At 45.0% G+C, this 16,939-nt stretch overlaps 1 long non-coding RNA gene across 1 annotated transcript in view; it reads right to left on the bottom strand.

Moving 5' to 3' along the window:
• Positions 1–3,051: 3,051 nt before the first annotated feature.
• The window catches only part of LOC311509651, a 48,498-nt gene continuing 34,610 nt past the window's right edge, over positions 3,052–16,939 (bottom strand). The window contains exons 4-5 of the long non-coding RNA XR_014699855.1: positions 4,229–4,383; positions 3,052–4,142 (exon numbers count right to left, since the gene is read on the bottom strand). This is a non-coding gene — a long non-coding RNA (uncharacterized lncRNA). The remainder of the gene's footprint in view (positions 4,143–4,228; positions 4,384–16,939) is intronic.

Here is a 16,939-nt window from a genome sequence, read left to right on the forward strand (position 1 = left end):
TCCCCAGGCTGTGACCAATGAGCTGACAGCGGGAATCCTGCTCATCTCATTGGTCGAGGTACTGTTGCTTGCGAAGAAGATACCGGAAGACAACAAAGCAACAACTTTTCGTCACACTTTTCTTATTGTACAAGAGGAATGTTCTGTTTTCTATTGTTTTCTATTAATTTATACAGTTTTAAATTAAGCAGGACAGGTTTCTGTTTAAGAAATATATTTATTTTATCCTGTTAATTGTGTTATTTTGTTTGAAAAATAAATTGTTGAATTATAATTTGTTTTCCATGTGTTCATATCACTCAAAAAATATGAATCTAATTCAATTCAGGTTCGAGACAAATAGTTAAAAAATAATTTCACACACACACAAATAAGGGCTTAAATAATTCACCACGCTGGGAAGGGTGAAGGCAATCGGGTCGCCCGACCCTGCCAATGAGGTGTCCCTTATTTATTTTTCAGGGAGTTGGCAACCCTAGATGGATGTGCACACTGTGCAACATTATTATCTTTGACATTTAGACACATTTATTGCAGTATTTTAGCTCTAATGTTCATCACTCAGCTCTGCGTTCAACACCATCTTCCCGGAGCTCCTCCACCACAAACTGTCCCAGTTCACTGTGCCCCCCTCCACCTGCCAGTGGATTACCAGTTTCCTGACTGACAGGAGGGAGCAGGTGAAACTGGGTAACTTCACATCCAGCACCCGGTCCCTCGGCACTGGCGCCCCCCAGGGATGCGTTCTCTCCCCACTGCTTTTCTCCCTTTACACCACTTACTGCACCTCAAGGGACCCTTCTGTGAAACTCCTGAAGTTTGCAGACGACACCACCGTCACTGGACTCATCCGGGACGGCGACGAGTCTGCATACAGAAGGGAAGTGGAACAGCTGGTCCTCTGATGCAGTCAGAACCACCTGGAGCTAAACCCGCTCAAAACTGTGGAGATGACAGTGGACTTCAGGAAGAGACCCCCATCAACCCCTCCTCTCACAATCCTCAACAGGACAGTCCCTACAGTAGACTCATTCCAGTTTGTGCGGCTGGGGGGCTCCCTGTCTGATACTGTTGTCAGTGATGTGGGGGCACCACAGGGGACTGTCCTGTCTCCATTTCTGTTCACCCTTTACACCTCTGATTTCCAGTACAGCTCTGGGTCCTGCCACCTGCAGAAGTTCTCTGATGACTCTGCAGTGGTTGGGTGTATTAGTAATGGACATGAGGAGGAGTACAGGACACTGATCGGAGACTTTGTAGAGTGGTCCCAGGCAAACCACCTACTCCTGAATGTGGACAAGACCAAGGAGCTGGTCATTGACTTCAGGAGGAAGAGGACACCAGCAGTGCCCATCACCATCCAGGGCTTGGATGTGGAAGTAGTGGACCAATATAAGTACCTGGGCGTCCACATGAACAGCAGACTGGACTGGAGGGACAACAGTGATGCTGTGTACAAGAAGGGACTGAGTAGACTGTACTTCCTGAGGAAGCTTAGGTCTTTCAATGTATGCAGCAAGTTGCTGAAGATGTTCTACCAGACTGTTGTTGTGAGCGCCCCGTACTTTGCTGTGGTTTGTTGGGGGAGCAGCACCAGCAAAAAGGACATAACTAGGATCGACAAATTGATCCGAAAGGCTGGTCATGTCATTGGCAGTGAGTTGGAGACGTTTGTCTCAGTGAGGGACAGGAGGACACTGGACAAACTGCTCTTCATCATGAACAATCCGTCACATCCACTACACCAGACAATAGAGGGGCAGCGGAGCTCATTCTCGAACAGACTGATTCAGCTCCGCTCCCACACTGAACGCTACAGGACTACTTTCATACCATTTTCAGTCCAGCTGTACAACAACTCACCTTTCTGTAACAGATAACTCCATGTTAGTCATGATAATGGACACTATTGCACCTTACTATCATCCCTGTGTATATAATATATATTCTTCTATCTCTATTTCTTGTACATTTATATATACATGCTAATTTGTACATTTTGCTTATACTATTTTATTTTATTTTATCTTATTTAATTCTTAAGAGTATTACTGCTACTGTGACCAAGCAATTTCCCTTGTGGATGAATAAAGTTTATCTAAGTCTAAGTCTAAATTCCCAGGGTCCACAATTTCAGTGGACCTCCCACATAGACACTGTAAGGAAGAAGGCCCAGCAGAGGCTGTACTTTCTGCGTCAGCTCAGGAAGTTCAACCTGCCTCAGGAGCTGCTGAAAATCTTCTACACTGCAATAGTCCAGTCTGTCCTGACCACGTCCATCGTGGTCTGGTTTGGATCCGCCACCAGACATGACAGGGACAGACTGCAGAGAACAGTCAGGTCTGCAGAGAAGATGGCACTGACCTTCCCTCCATCCAGGACCTGTACCGGGTCAAGGGTCAGGAAGCGGGCCAGTAAAATCTCCACAGACCCCTCACTCCCTGGTCACAACCTGTTTAGTCTCCTCTATAGTCGTGGCTCAAGATGTTAGCTCTGGTTTAGTGGCACAAGGAGTTAAGAGTCTTGGGAGGTCGTTGGTTTGATCCTCGGACAGAAATTTTTTATGTTCATCACCAAGAGAAAAGACTGAAAAACTTCAAACAATCCTGTCTTGTCTCTCGTAGCCTAAGGTGTTAGGTGCGTTCACAAGCGTTTGTGAGACCTGTGTTCGATCCCCACAAGGCTCAGTAACTTTTAACGTTAAACGACCAAAGAAACACACAGAAATGCATTAGGAAAGGTTTGAAACCATGTGGTCAGATAGCTCAGGCTGGTAGAGGACTACTTGTAGGTTCTGAAGATGTTGGTTCAACTCTCAGGACAGACAGTGACTTTTTGAAGCTTAACACCCAAAGACACGAAGACAAAAACTCTAAGAAAGTTGGGAAGTGTGTGGTCAAATAGCTCAGGCTGTTAGAAGATGACACGGAGTTACTGAAGTTGTGGGTTCAAATCTTACGAGAGTCGGTGACTTTTAAAGAAAAGATTGACACACTCCAGCCCGTTGTTTTATTGTGAGAGCTGAGGGTTTACTTGCACCGAGTTTATTTCTACAGTCCATTCACCGTTACGAGCCCTTCTCGACACTTTGCTCTCAATTTCTTAAATTTCCTCTGTTGTTTTTTTCTCTCCAAGCGTCGTCTCCATTGTTTCTCCTGGCTGGTGTTATTAAATGTCACTGGGAACCGGTGAGCGTGGGCGTTTAATTAAGATTGATATTAAAGGATTAGCAGAAAGACACTGACAGGGCTGTTTTCCTGAGGCTCTGGGCCGCGCGGCCAACGGCACAACGGGGAGGGCCGATGATTGCGTTGCGGCTTTGTGTTAGATCTACTGAGTCGTAAAGTGGAAAAGAGGTATATGAGTGCAGGAGTGTCTCCAAACCGTGTCAGAATTAGCAGTATTTGAGTTTCAGACATGCTCAGGACAGATTGCTATACTAATGTGTGTAAATGTGCCTTTTCCAGTCTTTAAACATGTGTATATGTGCATGTAAAAAACGTCCTTTGCACTCGTGACACTACTTGTGACATTATACATTCTCTCTGACCCTCATTGTCAGTAATTACCTCTTGCTGGTAACACACTATAAACACATTAAGCAGGTGTTGTACACTAATGCCATGAAATGAACATAAGCCGTAACCAAGAGCAACCACCACTGTTTTTAATATGTCAATGGAAAAAGAAAACTTGGGGTGAAGACATCTTTCACAGACAGGCCAGTATTTATTTATTTTTTTATTTTTTTATCATGCTGGCCTGATTTATCTCTTCCATAAAGTCAGGAGCTTGAGCTTCAATCAAAGCGGAGACCGGCTTAAGCTCGCCTGCCGTGTCTGATGGCGCACACGCAGGGGACAACAGGACGAGATGTAGGCCGTGATTAACACTTCTGGCGCCCGCCGACACGGCCGAGAAGTGGCGGCGTTCTCCTTTTCTCCTCCCCGGCTTTCAGCGCGGACCGTTGCCGATTTGAGATAAGATGAAACTTTAATGACTCCCATGGAACTGGGTCGATGGAGCGGCAGAGAGCACGAGAGGGGAAAGGGGGGCCGTGCAAACATCCACCTGACGGGAAGTTAGACGTGGAAACACGGGTGAAGTGAAGATGGTGACGAGAAAATACGCAGGAAATGAAGCTGTCAAACATGAAAAGAAAGACATCACATTAAAATGTTCATGAGGGTGGTTTAGTTTGAAGCACTTATGAGTTGACAGGGCTCACCTTCCCGCTCCAGGCTGCGTGTTTCCCTCACTGCTAACACCTTTTTTAGTTTTCATCAAACTGCAGACCTGGAGGTATGATTTTCTAAAAACATTACATATAGAAGTCTGGCTGCTGTCTGAGACGCCTTGAACGTTACGCCTTCCTGCAGGCACCTAAACATGAAGGTGGAGGTTACACAGTTAAAAACAAACTGGATGTTAGTCATTGTGGCATAATTCATGAATGAAATCCAAGCACCTGTAGTAGCAGCTATGTTTTTATATAGGTCTTATAAAGCTGGGATCAGACGACAGGAGTATACACTCACTTAGCCATCTGCTAAATAGTTTCTACAAGTTCTTACTCTGCCGTTTCATCTTCTTCATTGTTGCACCGCAGCCTCCAATCTCCGTCACAAGTGGTGGTGCGTTTACTTCCATATCTCATACATAGCGCGTGCCGGTTTAAGATTAGAGAGGAGAATATCTGATTTGGTAGCTTAGGGCGTCTTTGTACAAAACGGCAAAGTGAATTTTAGCGTCGGGCCATTATTGCAAATTTGATTGCTGGATCAGGGGGCTGCAGGAAGCTCCTGATACGCAGCGGCGCATAACGTACAGTATCTTGGAGTAGATGGGACAAAGATGAGAACGGCCGCAGAGACGGAGCACGAGACGGAAATGCAATGAAGCAATAAAATATCAGTGGCACCTTGACTGCGGCGGTTATTCATCTTCATATATTACAGGCTAATCCACCGCTAACCAGATGGACCCCGCTGCCGCTCGGCGCTCGCTCTTCCTCTACGTTGTTTACCCTCGGGTGAGGATTATATCCAGTCATCTGACACGCTATAATAACTGAAATAAATCAATGCATTTATTTTTTTTCTCCTCCACCCTACAGCAGCATCCAGCAGGAGGCAAATTCAGGGTATTTTGTGCAACAGAAGTGGGTAATCGCCAAGTCTGAGGTTATGATTTGTTAGTCAATGTTTCTGTGGAGAAAAAAAAGCAAAGCAGACTTGGGAGTGGTCGATTCAGACTTTCTAACGTTTACAGACACAACCGTCGGAAAAACTTAAATGGAGCTGAAAAATCCCTCTGACCTTTGAACTCTTGTTTTTTTTCTTATCGATCGCCAGAAACTGTATTTCCCCTCAAGCAAACAGCATGATTGCTCGACTGCCTGATTTGGAAATCTGCCCTCGCTCGAGCACAGCATAAAGCGATACAGTATTGACAAACACAAAAGCGCTAAGTAGAAAGCCTTGTATTCGCGCTGATGTTCAGAGAGATTTAAGTGCACACTCGGGCTGAGGAGTGATGTTCACCGATCACAGAGGCGACGCCACAAAGGATCGTTCTGATAGAAGAAAAAAAAAAATATGAATAAATAACCAAAATTGCATCCGACCTTATTCTGCAGTCTGATTTTAGTGAGTGATGACTTGGGTCTGCGACACACAGCCAAACACTTTCAGCAGAAACCAACTCCGCTCAGCTCTCCAGGCCTGAAGATAAATCACGCTCTTATTAAGTTTCTCAAGCGGCTTCGTGCAGATTTGCGCGTCATTATTATTCATGTATTTAAATCAGAGCCGGAATGATTGCCGGTAACAAAAATGCCAAACATCCTCTGGTTTCTCCTCCTTAAATGTGAGGATTTGATGCTTTTCTTTGTCGCACACTAAACTGCATATCTTTGAATACATTACCAAAGGCTAAATTCTTTTTTTTCTCTCGCCATGTTCTGACATTTAACAATTAATAGAGGGAATAATTAGCTAGATTCATCTGTAATGGGAAGAAAAAAAATCATCGTTGTACCCCGGCATTATAATATTTGAGAGATATTTCTTTAGTTAATAAGGAGTGTTTCTGAAAGAGGTTTCCAACAGCTCACTGCTGCATGTGTAATTCAGCTCAGTATATGTATATAAAACAGTGTTTATCACATATATAGCCAGTGTTAACAGTCTACCACACAAATGACTTCCCATTAATGCCTTTATGAGACTGAAGGTCTGCATTAACAGTTGTAGTCACTATTAAAGCAACAGGGTTAAATGTCTGTGTTTGAATGCAAACTTTCCTGCACAAAGTTGCTTTTGACAATGATGTGCGACTGTCCTGTCCTGTTCTCAGATGCTCCAGCAGCAGTACTTCCCTTGTCTGAGACCAAACCCCAGGGGTGTCTAGCATACGGCCAAAACCGTCCCGCTGGAGGGTCCGATCTGGCGCATGGGACGGATTTGCAAAGTGGGGAAATTACATAGAAGACTTTAAATGCAACTTTTCAATAAAAGTAACTGCTATTCCTAATTTATCCACTAGGGGGTGCACTTTTTTTTTTAATAGTAAGCGTTGCAGATATAATGCAGGAAATGCAATAAAACACTGGGAAGAATCTGGTGTCATTTATAGGTTATTATGCTATTATGAAGATCAAATTCGGCTGAATGTGGCCCCTGAACTAAAATGAGTTTAAGTTCCTATCATCAGTTTCTATTTGTTTCACCATGACAAGCACACAGCTGCATAGCTTAACATATTTAGCCATTTGACGACGATCCAGGCCAGCTTAAAGTACCTCCGTTCACACCTGGCATTCAAACCCGTCTCCACATGCGTCCGCAGCCAGAATCTGAGATCCGATCTTTGTTATGTGCTTGCAAATGAACTCTATCCGAAACCACGAACAGCTTTTTGTGCGTCACAATTGGGGACATGATATATATTTTGGAACAAGCTGTGAATTTATCCGTTTGAGCCCTAACTGAGATTTAGCGGTTAGATTTAGCCGGAGCATCATCAGTTCCAGTTTAATATTTGTCGTGTCCGGCTTCCAGGCTCTGCCACACTCTGAGATAGGCAGCTTTTTAGTCCTAGCGTTCTCATGTGCCTGATAAATACAGACACCGAAATGCTGTTTATTAGCAGACCTCCCTTTACAGTTCACCCAAATTAAACCAACTGTCCGATCCTCGCAAAGTCTTTAACAGTGACGAGAGCAATCAGAAGAAAACAACCGGAGCAGATCAGACTCCTCCGTGACTCCCTCTTTGCTCCAAGAGTTTGGGTAAATAAATGCTTCTATATAAAAACACATAAACAGGAACAATCTGTATAACTGCTGCACATAAACAATTATAGAGGCTTGGGGTTTGTGCGCAGCTTATCACCTTCCTACAGTGCACAACAAAGACAGCCTGCGCAGATAGTGCTTTACAGTTCAGCTTATCACAGAGTGCAGGCGGAGGAGGCCGACGAAGCCCCACGACACCCGCGCTTTGTTGCTCGCCCCTATCGCCGCCATCGCGCGAGTGTTATTTATACGCGTGGAAGTGGCACACAGACGAGATAACGCACTCAGAGATATGAAGGCAGTCATTCACGAAAGACGTCGGAACTTCGTAAAGTTGACGGGTTTCTTCGAGGATATTTCCATAATGCTGCACATGTATATTGCGTTTCTGTGCTGAAGTGAACACCTGAAATGTTCACAGAGACCACGTACTGTAGGTGTTGATGTTGAACGCCTCGGCTGCTAAAATAAAAAATAAAAAAATGAGAGATGATGATGATGCAAAACACATTATCCTGCGACTGCACTGATAATTATGGTTTCTAATGTGGGACCAATTAGCAAGACCCATCAAGCAGCACTGTCGAGAATGTGCACTCAGATTTAATTACATGACGCTGCAGAAGTATGGCTGACGGCGATGGAGGAGGAGGAGGAGGAGGAGGAGGTGGAACCGAAATGCCGTCGCCCTGCGTAGGAATGTTTCACCCGGCGATGATCTGCTGCTGGTTGATCGGTGATGCGCGCTCCAAATTTAGCCGCGTCTGCTGCAAAATACATGAGGGTTTGTGATCAAAGAGGATGAATGTGTAATTTGGCTGTCAGTGCTGCAGACTTGTTAAAAATTTCAGACAACTTCCTTGTTTCTTTCTCCGCTCAGATGAAGGAGCTTGTGATGTGGATGTTATTTATTTGGACAGAAGTGTTGCCATCCTGCACAGCAGCATTACATCTGAAAGAAATCAGGGTTTAAACGTACTCATAAGTATTTTAGCACGGAGTCCTGCGCCTCATATTCTTTCACTAAAGTCAGATGCTCTGCTAGAAATCACAGCTGAGCCACGTGAGGCACAGCCGGAGGTCAGAGCTCACTTCTGGTTCGACTGCCCAGTTAGTGAGAGCTGTCAGCTCTGCTTTATTGTAGCTACCGCAGCAGTGATGTAGTGGGAAATAAAACAGGTGAGCTCGTTCCAGTCACTCAATATCACTCTCTCTCTCTCTCTCTCTCTCTCTCCCCACCCTTCCCCCCTTGTTTTGCCTCAATGTTTTTTGACTTGTAGCCTGATACAATACAAAAACATAATTTGCAGACAATACTTCCAAGGTTTATTTTTCACTAAACCACCTCAGTAGACTTCAACGTGCACGGGGATCTAACAAAACAGCTACCTGGCACCTAGCACATCGCCTTCATTCATTACTACATCTGGTTGCTTCGTGTCTTGCTACTCAAGAAGAGGGGTCTCACTGCTGACACTTTACTAGCCTGGAAAACCAGAACAACTTCCCCTCCAACAATTTATCTTGTGGTGGAAAGTTGGTCTGGAACAACCTCTGTTGGGAGCATAGACTGTATATAAATATGGAAGGCGGAAGGAGCAGCTCCTCTAAAGTGAAGCCAAAGCAAGTAGAGCTCCCCCTGGTGGCTGGCTGCAGTATAGGTCATAAGCTCCTCCCCCTTCATGTTAGTGGGCGGGACTTGGGCCGAATTAAAACACTATGGATGGTTTCTGTCATTTCAGGTCGTTAATATAACGTTGATGCATGTTTGAGCGTCAATCTTAGGGATAAGTTTCGTTGTAGTTATTTTTGACGCTATAGAAACAGGAAGTAACATAATGGCGACTACCAGTTGCCATGCCAACCGCTCCGCTGAGAGTTGTAAGTGCAGTATAATTCAACATTTCCTTGTAAATGGTGGAGGTAGATTAGAGCGTAGTATTAAACAAAAACACCGCCCGTATCCTCGGGTCAGTAGCGTCAGTTTGGCCAATGCGAGGACGTGGCGACGTCTTGTTCATATTTATATACAGTCTATGGTTAGGTAGTTATTATTCTCCTGCAATGACCTGCTGGGCCAGTCACATTGTTTTGGGTGGGATTTATGCAGCGACGCACATCATCTGAGCGCCGTGGAGTTGAATTTGTTCACAACAGAATCACTCTGATTGGTTGGAGGACCATGCAATTGTGTGTAGAGGTATTTTTCTCTAAAATAACTCATTATATAGGGATATTAAATCTACCAAGAGTTCATTTGCGGGTTCTGCTGGAGCCTATCCCAGCTGTCATTGGGCGAGAGGTGGGGGTACACCCTGGACAGGTCGCCAGTCTATCACAGGGCTAACACAGAGAGACATTCACACTTACGGCCAATTTAGAATCACCAATGAACCTACCCAGCATGTCTTTGGACGGTGGGAGGAAGCTGGAGAACCTGGAGAGAACCCACGCAGAAACAGGGAGAACATGCAAACTCCTACCAAGAGTTTATAAGTGTAAAATCTATATGACAGGAGGTTTCTGTGTAATACTGTAACTATAGCCTCTTTTCTTCATAATTACATTAATAAATATTATCTAAACCATTGAGCATAACTTCCATCATTATCTGTATAGCCTTCTTGTGTATTTGAACAATTACCATGTCTTTTAGGTTGAGGGGGAGTAAGCTGGGAACGTTATAGCCAGCCAATTTGTAGAGTTAGCTTTAATTAGCTAGCTACAACTGATAACTACCATCACAGCGCTCACTATTCAACATAACATACATTTGAATACCATTTCAACATGAACAGCCTGATTAGTTTAATGACACTCCAATTTAATTGTTTAATGGTGGATGTGTGTCCCTGACGTAGGAGGACAAAGACAAACTGCCGGTGGTTATAAGCAAACGTGAGCCGTGCAAAAGTCTGGCTCGCTGCCGAACTTTGTCAATATTTACCTCTGATCTCAGCTCCTATTCTAAGTTTATCTTTCGCCTTAATGAGATTTGTTCTGCCGATTCTTCATCTGCGGCTCTCGACGATAACCGGAGAGCCGGAGCAAAGGCGAGCGATATCGGGAGGGCCCCCACCCCCCCGGATCTGAACCGAGACGCCGTAATGAGCGAGCGCCGCTGCAGGAGAGCCTAATGCCCCTGCCGGTAACCTGCTGTGTAGTAATGACTGTGCATGTCACTCTGTAATGCTGCTCCCTCAAACATGGACACAAACACAGATGAGGAGACATGTGCAGACAAACAGCACTGTTGTCTGGGAAAAAAGTGTTTCATTATGCTAGTTTACTCCAGATACACTAATGGCCAATTATTTCTGATATTCTTCCAGCAGCAAAGCCAGCGAGTGTTACCGCTGCAGATACCCAGCTGACTGTCCTGTGAACTATGTTACTTCTTTTTACTTTGTGCAGTACGAGACGGGGTTCATCCAAACGCAGCCCGGCTCCTCTGCAGCTTTTGTAGGATGCTATAAAATATCCAGCTGTATATCTCCTTCCTTTAAACAGGAGCTGGGCTTTCATCTTGGCTCTTAGCCGGTAGTTTTCCGATATGAACAGCGCATTGTTTCATTTTAAAATTTATTACGCCGCTAAAAAAAGGCCTCGGAAACTGCGGCTAGAGCCCACGGCGTTAAAACCCCGTCCGCTGAATCCATCCAATTGTGGTGAAACCGTTTCGGGTCGAGTGCAGGTCAGCTCCAGAGCAGACAAACACTTCTTTTGTCTTCTCAGATCAGAACAGCTCATATCACTCGGCGTGAGACGGGAAACAGAAGTGCAGCTGGACACTGAAGCTTGTAAATCTGTGAATGTGAACAGAAGCATTGACTAAGCTGTCAAAGGATCATTTTGTTCTAAGTTGGGTCTTACTGTACTTTCTGAGCATTACTCGAGTTGACAGCTCATTAGTTTAAAAGCTCCCCGACACGTATTAAGCCAAAATATCCGCCTGAATCTGGCGGCGGGCGGCGGCGGGCGAACCTCGAAGCTGATAGTGTCACAGCTGCACTTCCACGACAAGCACAGGAGGACGTGCTTTGACCCATCCTGGCTGTCAGGGAGCGAAAGGCACCTCCTGGCTGTACAAGATGGATAACGTACACTTTGTTCAGCTCTGTACAAATCCTGCAGCGGTCAGATCTCTATCAAACGTCTTTCCAGTGGAACGGTACAGGGCTTTTAATTTGAAATTGCTGCAGGAAGTGCTGAATGACTAAAATATACTGGAATTAGAAATAAAAGGCATGGGTAAAGGATGCAGACACTAGAGCGGGGTTGTCCACAAACCAGATGGTTATCAGTTTAGTCTACGGTGCATGGACCACATGCAAAACTGACCTTGAGCAAGATACCGGACCCGGCGTTGCTCCCAGTGTCTGTTTAATTAGCTGTTTGTTTTTACTGTGATGCTGCATAAAAACATAGGAGAATACTGTGAAATGTCATATGTCTTTGGTGGGTTTTAAGTCGACACAAGCGTATGCACAATCCTCCATAATCGTAAAAAAATAAATGGCTTTTTAAAGACAGTCGAGACTCTGAGAGCATCTGTTCAGCAAGGCTTTAAATGCTGCAGCGACATATGTGCAGGAATTTTATCAGATACATCTTATCAAGAGAAACAAGTAGCAGCACGCTGGTGAGAAGACACTGTAGGAATAAATCCAATATCGGTTCATTAAATCCACTTATCATTTTTTTTTTTTTTAAATACACGCCATTTGCTGCGGCCCCTCGCTTGAAATCTCGCTGCGGTTTCGAAAGGCCTGGCTACGCACAACGAGATTAGTCCACGTGGTGTGAGGGGCCTGCATGACAGAAAATGATCGAAAGTTGTTTTGAAGCTGAAATACCGCGAATCGATTCAGGAAGTCAGTAGCTATACGCTTAAAAATGCACAACAGCGCCCTCTAATGATTGAGAAGAGTAAATCAACATCTCCCTGATTATCTTTCATTTAAGTTTCATTTGCATCGTTCACAGTTTAGTCCCCAAATAAGAATAAACACCAATAATAATGATGACAACTAATGAATGGCTGGCAAATAAAACCCAATATGGTTTCAGATATAAATTCTCAAGGTTCAAGGTTTCTTATTTGTCAGTAAAATGCAGTAAAACGAATCTGCAACTGTGCAAATTAGCTCATAATTAAACAAGATTCAAACTGTGAACGGTCGTGTAAACAAACTTGACCACAATTTACGTCCCTTTTCCCAAAACTGAGAAGATTCCGCGGAGGACCCGTGTGATGTCTGGAGTGTGTGTTTGCCTCATTAGCCGCCGAGACGCAGCGCGGCGACGTTTGACTGGTCTTTGAACGCGTTCCCGCACGGCAGATTGGACCAGCGCTGGCACGTCGGCGGCATCAAAGGGAATACGTGAGAGGCTGAGAGGTGACAACGCCTTCGAGCGCGCGCGGCGGCGCTCATCAAAGAGCTGGGAGGAAGAAGCAGGAAGCAGAAAGGAAAAGAGGATTCGTGACATTTTGCACATGTTCGGCTGTGTGCATTTGAATTCGTGTCACTCAGACGCCGCCTCAAAAGTTCGGGCTCTTGTATTTAAATGAGAACTGTCAATTTGACTTTCACGAAAAAAGGAGGCGCGCAATAATTAGGGGATCTGCTGAAGATGGTGTCCTGATTCAAAATGACAACGGAGTGGTGGTTAGAACTTTGTGCAGCCATCGACTCATGGGAGACGTTTCATTTGCATGAGCACTAAACGGAAATTATTAAACTATGAAGTGAGTCACAAAAGAAAAAAAAAAGAAGCAGATGACAGGAGAAGGAAGCATCTCTCTGGATTTGTTTTTGTCGATGTCACAGGGGACGGAGAGCGGAGGGGAATACACCAGCCTGAGACCTCCGCCTATGAAAATTCATTTTGTAAACCTGGCGCTCCCCTGCGACTCCCCGTCGTGGGCTTTTTCTGATCTGCTGTTGCAGAGCGTCGGCCTCCTTACTCCCCGTGTGGATGTCTGCGCCGTCTGCTAACCCGCGCACAAAGAGAGAAAGAGGCCTGAACTCTTGAACCCGTCTTCTGACTCACCATCGCCTCGCTAAAAAAAAACAAAAAAAAAAACGCATTATCACACAACTGCTCTTTGCCTCGTCTGTGGCTCTCCAGCACGTGGGCCCATGCAGCCGCACAGGTATGAATCACTACAGACGTATTCCTGCAGGAGGCACGCAACGCTGAACAAAATAGCACAAGTGAGAGGCGGTGTGGCATTGTTATGCGTCCGACTATTTCTAACAGAGCGCTGGTGCGTGTCGCAAAGTGTTTCACCAATTAGCGGGGCACTGCCGAGCTCCAGTGCTCTTTAGTTGTGTTTCAGCACACCGGTGACGGACGTTGCTCCTTCTCACGTACAAATGAGACAAATATTTTAAAGCTAGGGAGCGTGACCCTCTGTGTCTTGTTCCAACGCTTGAAAGACAATGTCGGCCCCATGCTTGGCTGAAATGAAAAGGAAAATGAACAAAGGTCTCATTGAAAACGTCTTAATGGCGCAAATGTTTAACGGTTCGGTGAAGGAGAATTTAAATCCTTAACTGTTAGCTGTTAACTTTGCACGCCATCGTGCAAAAGTCTACATTTCACCCAGGCACGTCTAGCGCTCGCAGCGCTAACCCGGGTCACAGAAGTATTCCACACCACCATCATCAGCAGCCGTCCATCACTCGTCTTCCTCCGTTTCAGCCTGAGGATCTGGCGTTATCTACTCCTCACCGACCTTCATTAACTTCTAACGCTACGTAGACGTGAAGAAGCAGGATTCCCGGGCTCTAAAAAGATTCATTCTTCCGTCAAAATCGAATGCATCCAGTACCCGTTTGCACGCACCTACTCGGTTTTTTTATGCGATCACACTACAGCTCATTCTTGTGATATCTCAGGAATTTCTGGAGCCAGTTTCTTCAGATCTTGCAGATTTTCACACCAGCCCAAATAAATGAACCAACCAGAGGGACAAACACGCCCGCGTGAATGCGCTCTTATTAAATTCTCTCAAAGCCTTCGCTACATATACTGCACGAGTCTCGACTAACACGGACAGAAGCTGCAACTTGGCTTGTTGGCAGACGCAAGCACAGATAAATCAAAAATGAACCAAAAACGTTGCTTTCTGTCTTTGCTTCTTGGTCTAAAAGGCCTTCCTGAAAATGAACTTTGTGTTTATCATTCTAAATAGTGTCCCCAGTTAAGCTGTAAAGCTCACCCACACCATCTGTTCACCTTCCTCACGTTTGCAGACGGATCCGTCGGAGCAAAGATTCACACGTCGGCCTCTCGTCTTCCCTCAGCGGCAGTTTCTGTGCACCAGTTAAGCACGAAGGCCTCATTCATGCAGCCTCCTCCTCATCCTCCTCCTCATCCTCCTCCTCCTCCTCCTCCTCCTCCTCCAGACAGGACCCTGGGAAGCACTGATGCGATGTGGGGTCTAATCTCTCATTAACCGGTGATTTCTGAGGCTGGTAACTCTAATGAAGATCTCCTGTGCAGCAGAGGTAAATGCTGGTCTTCTTCTGAAGCAGTCTTTAAATCTAGTGTGCAAAGATGGCATCAAGATATTGTTTATACAAATATCTTGATGCCATCTTTGCAAACCCTACACAGTCCAGAAGAGAGGGCTAATCCCAGACTAAATAATTGAAAACACAAGAGTGGACGCGCGTAATAAACTCACATGTAGGAGTTAATCGTCAACACCACACATGACGACGAGAACGAAGTCCGTTCCTCGGACAGAAAGCTCTCCCTCTGAGGAAAAATTAATTACTTCTCAAATCCTCATCAGCGGCTCCCCCTCATTAAAGGCTTACACGACCCTGCATGTAAAGCGCTATAAGCTACGCGGCCGCGAAGTGTGTCCCGCCGAGCCGGCGTTAAATTACACGGGCGTGGGAAGGCAGGTCATTACGCCGCGTGGCAGATCATTTTCTGTTCTACTCAACCGGCCTTGTTTTACTCTCCTCCTCTCATTTCATGCACAATAACCCTCTCAGATGAAGGGCTCACAGAAGGAGTGATCCAACGCATGAACTATTACTGAATATTTCACACAGATCCCACATTACATTTTTAATTGCTTTACAGCCGGGCTGATAGTTAGAGGTTCCTTTTTAACCACTGCGCATCAGAAGATTCAGATTATTTCTGTGCAAATACATTTACAAAAGAAAAAAAAAAAGCCTTTAGGCCTATTTGTACATTTATACACACGTTTGTACCGCTTTGGGCTGTTGCAGGAGTTCAAAGGCGCGCTTTAGCACGCCGATACGGAGGAATAATAACCGAGCAGCTGCTAATTATTCTTAAGTCGTTATTGGCTTTTATTTGTGAGGATACGATGAGCTCATGGCACAATTAAATTAACCGATTTCTACTAATTCTACTTTCAGGACCCGTCATGAAAACATTTCTCTTATCTCAGCCATGTGTAACGCTCATTTCCCAGCCTCGTTTGTCGTCGTCGTCTGATTGCAGGTCCTCTGCACACATTTTAGGTCTCGACCGACGCCGGCTGTGTTCTGTGGTGTTAAGCCGACCCGGGCTGGGATGGAGCTTGCAAGGCTCTACTCACTTCCTGGTGAAACGGTGCGTCGTTTACACATTACTGAGTGAAGCAAAGGTTTTGTTTAGACATGCACCGAAAGTTATCAACCGAAAATGGCCCAAAAGCGCATTTTCGGTTTCTCGGCTGAAATTTTTCGGTGCATCCCTAAATAAAATTGCTGCGGTTGTTGCAGAGGTTGCGCAAGACTTTTTCGTTGTCCGTCATTTTGAGGGCGGAGTCATAAAAATCCCGTCATAATCTATATTTACCCGCCATTAATATTTTAAAATGATAATAATGATTCATTAAAGTTTCATTAACTTTAAGTAGTTTTTCAGAACAGTAGTGACTTTAAATTAAAAAAAAAAAAAAAGTCTGGGCTGCCGACACGTCTTGTCCGAACTCGGAACGGGACTGTTCTCTTAGACGGTACCGTAGGGTTGAAGTGCTTCGGTGGTATGCAAATTTAATTTTGGTAGCCGTTAGCTGCATAGACATATATGACTATGGTTAGCTCTGACGTGTGCATCAGTGTAATCAGTGTACCAGGAAATCGTGAACCGACAAAACTCCACGATGAGAGACAAGAGGCAATTAATAAGGTCACTCGCCACCAAGTGGTCAGTGGTGTGAATTGCAATCTGTTAAAATGACGGAAAATATTTGGTTAACGCGACCCCTGGGTTGTTGCTTGCATCATCACAACATCCTGTTTTGGCCGTGTTGTTTCGGCGACAAATTTTAGGCCGGAAATGTTCCGAAATGCATTTTCGTTTTTTCGGCCGAAAATTTTCGGTGCATCCCTAGTTTTATTTGCATGTAAATCATCGTCCTCAATCCTAATCATCTAGATCAGGACCTTGAACCACAATATTTAACGCAAATCACTCTTTTAATAGCTGCTTTCTGTCGGCTAACGCTTATATTCATCTATTTCCAAAGTGGCATTTGAACTCAACCGCATCCACACACTCTCATTTCCTTCCGTCGTCTCGCCTGACATCTCCATCAACCAGCCCCAAAAACAAACTGGTTTACAACCCCCCTACGCTACTCATTAGCGTCTCTATTTGGTA

Source organism: Chelon labrosus (genome assembly GCF_963514085.1).
Source record: "Chelon labrosus genome assembly, chromosome: 24".
Taxonomy (NCBI): Eukaryota; Metazoa; Chordata; class Actinopteri; order Mugiliformes; family Mugilidae; genus Chelon; species Chelon labrosus.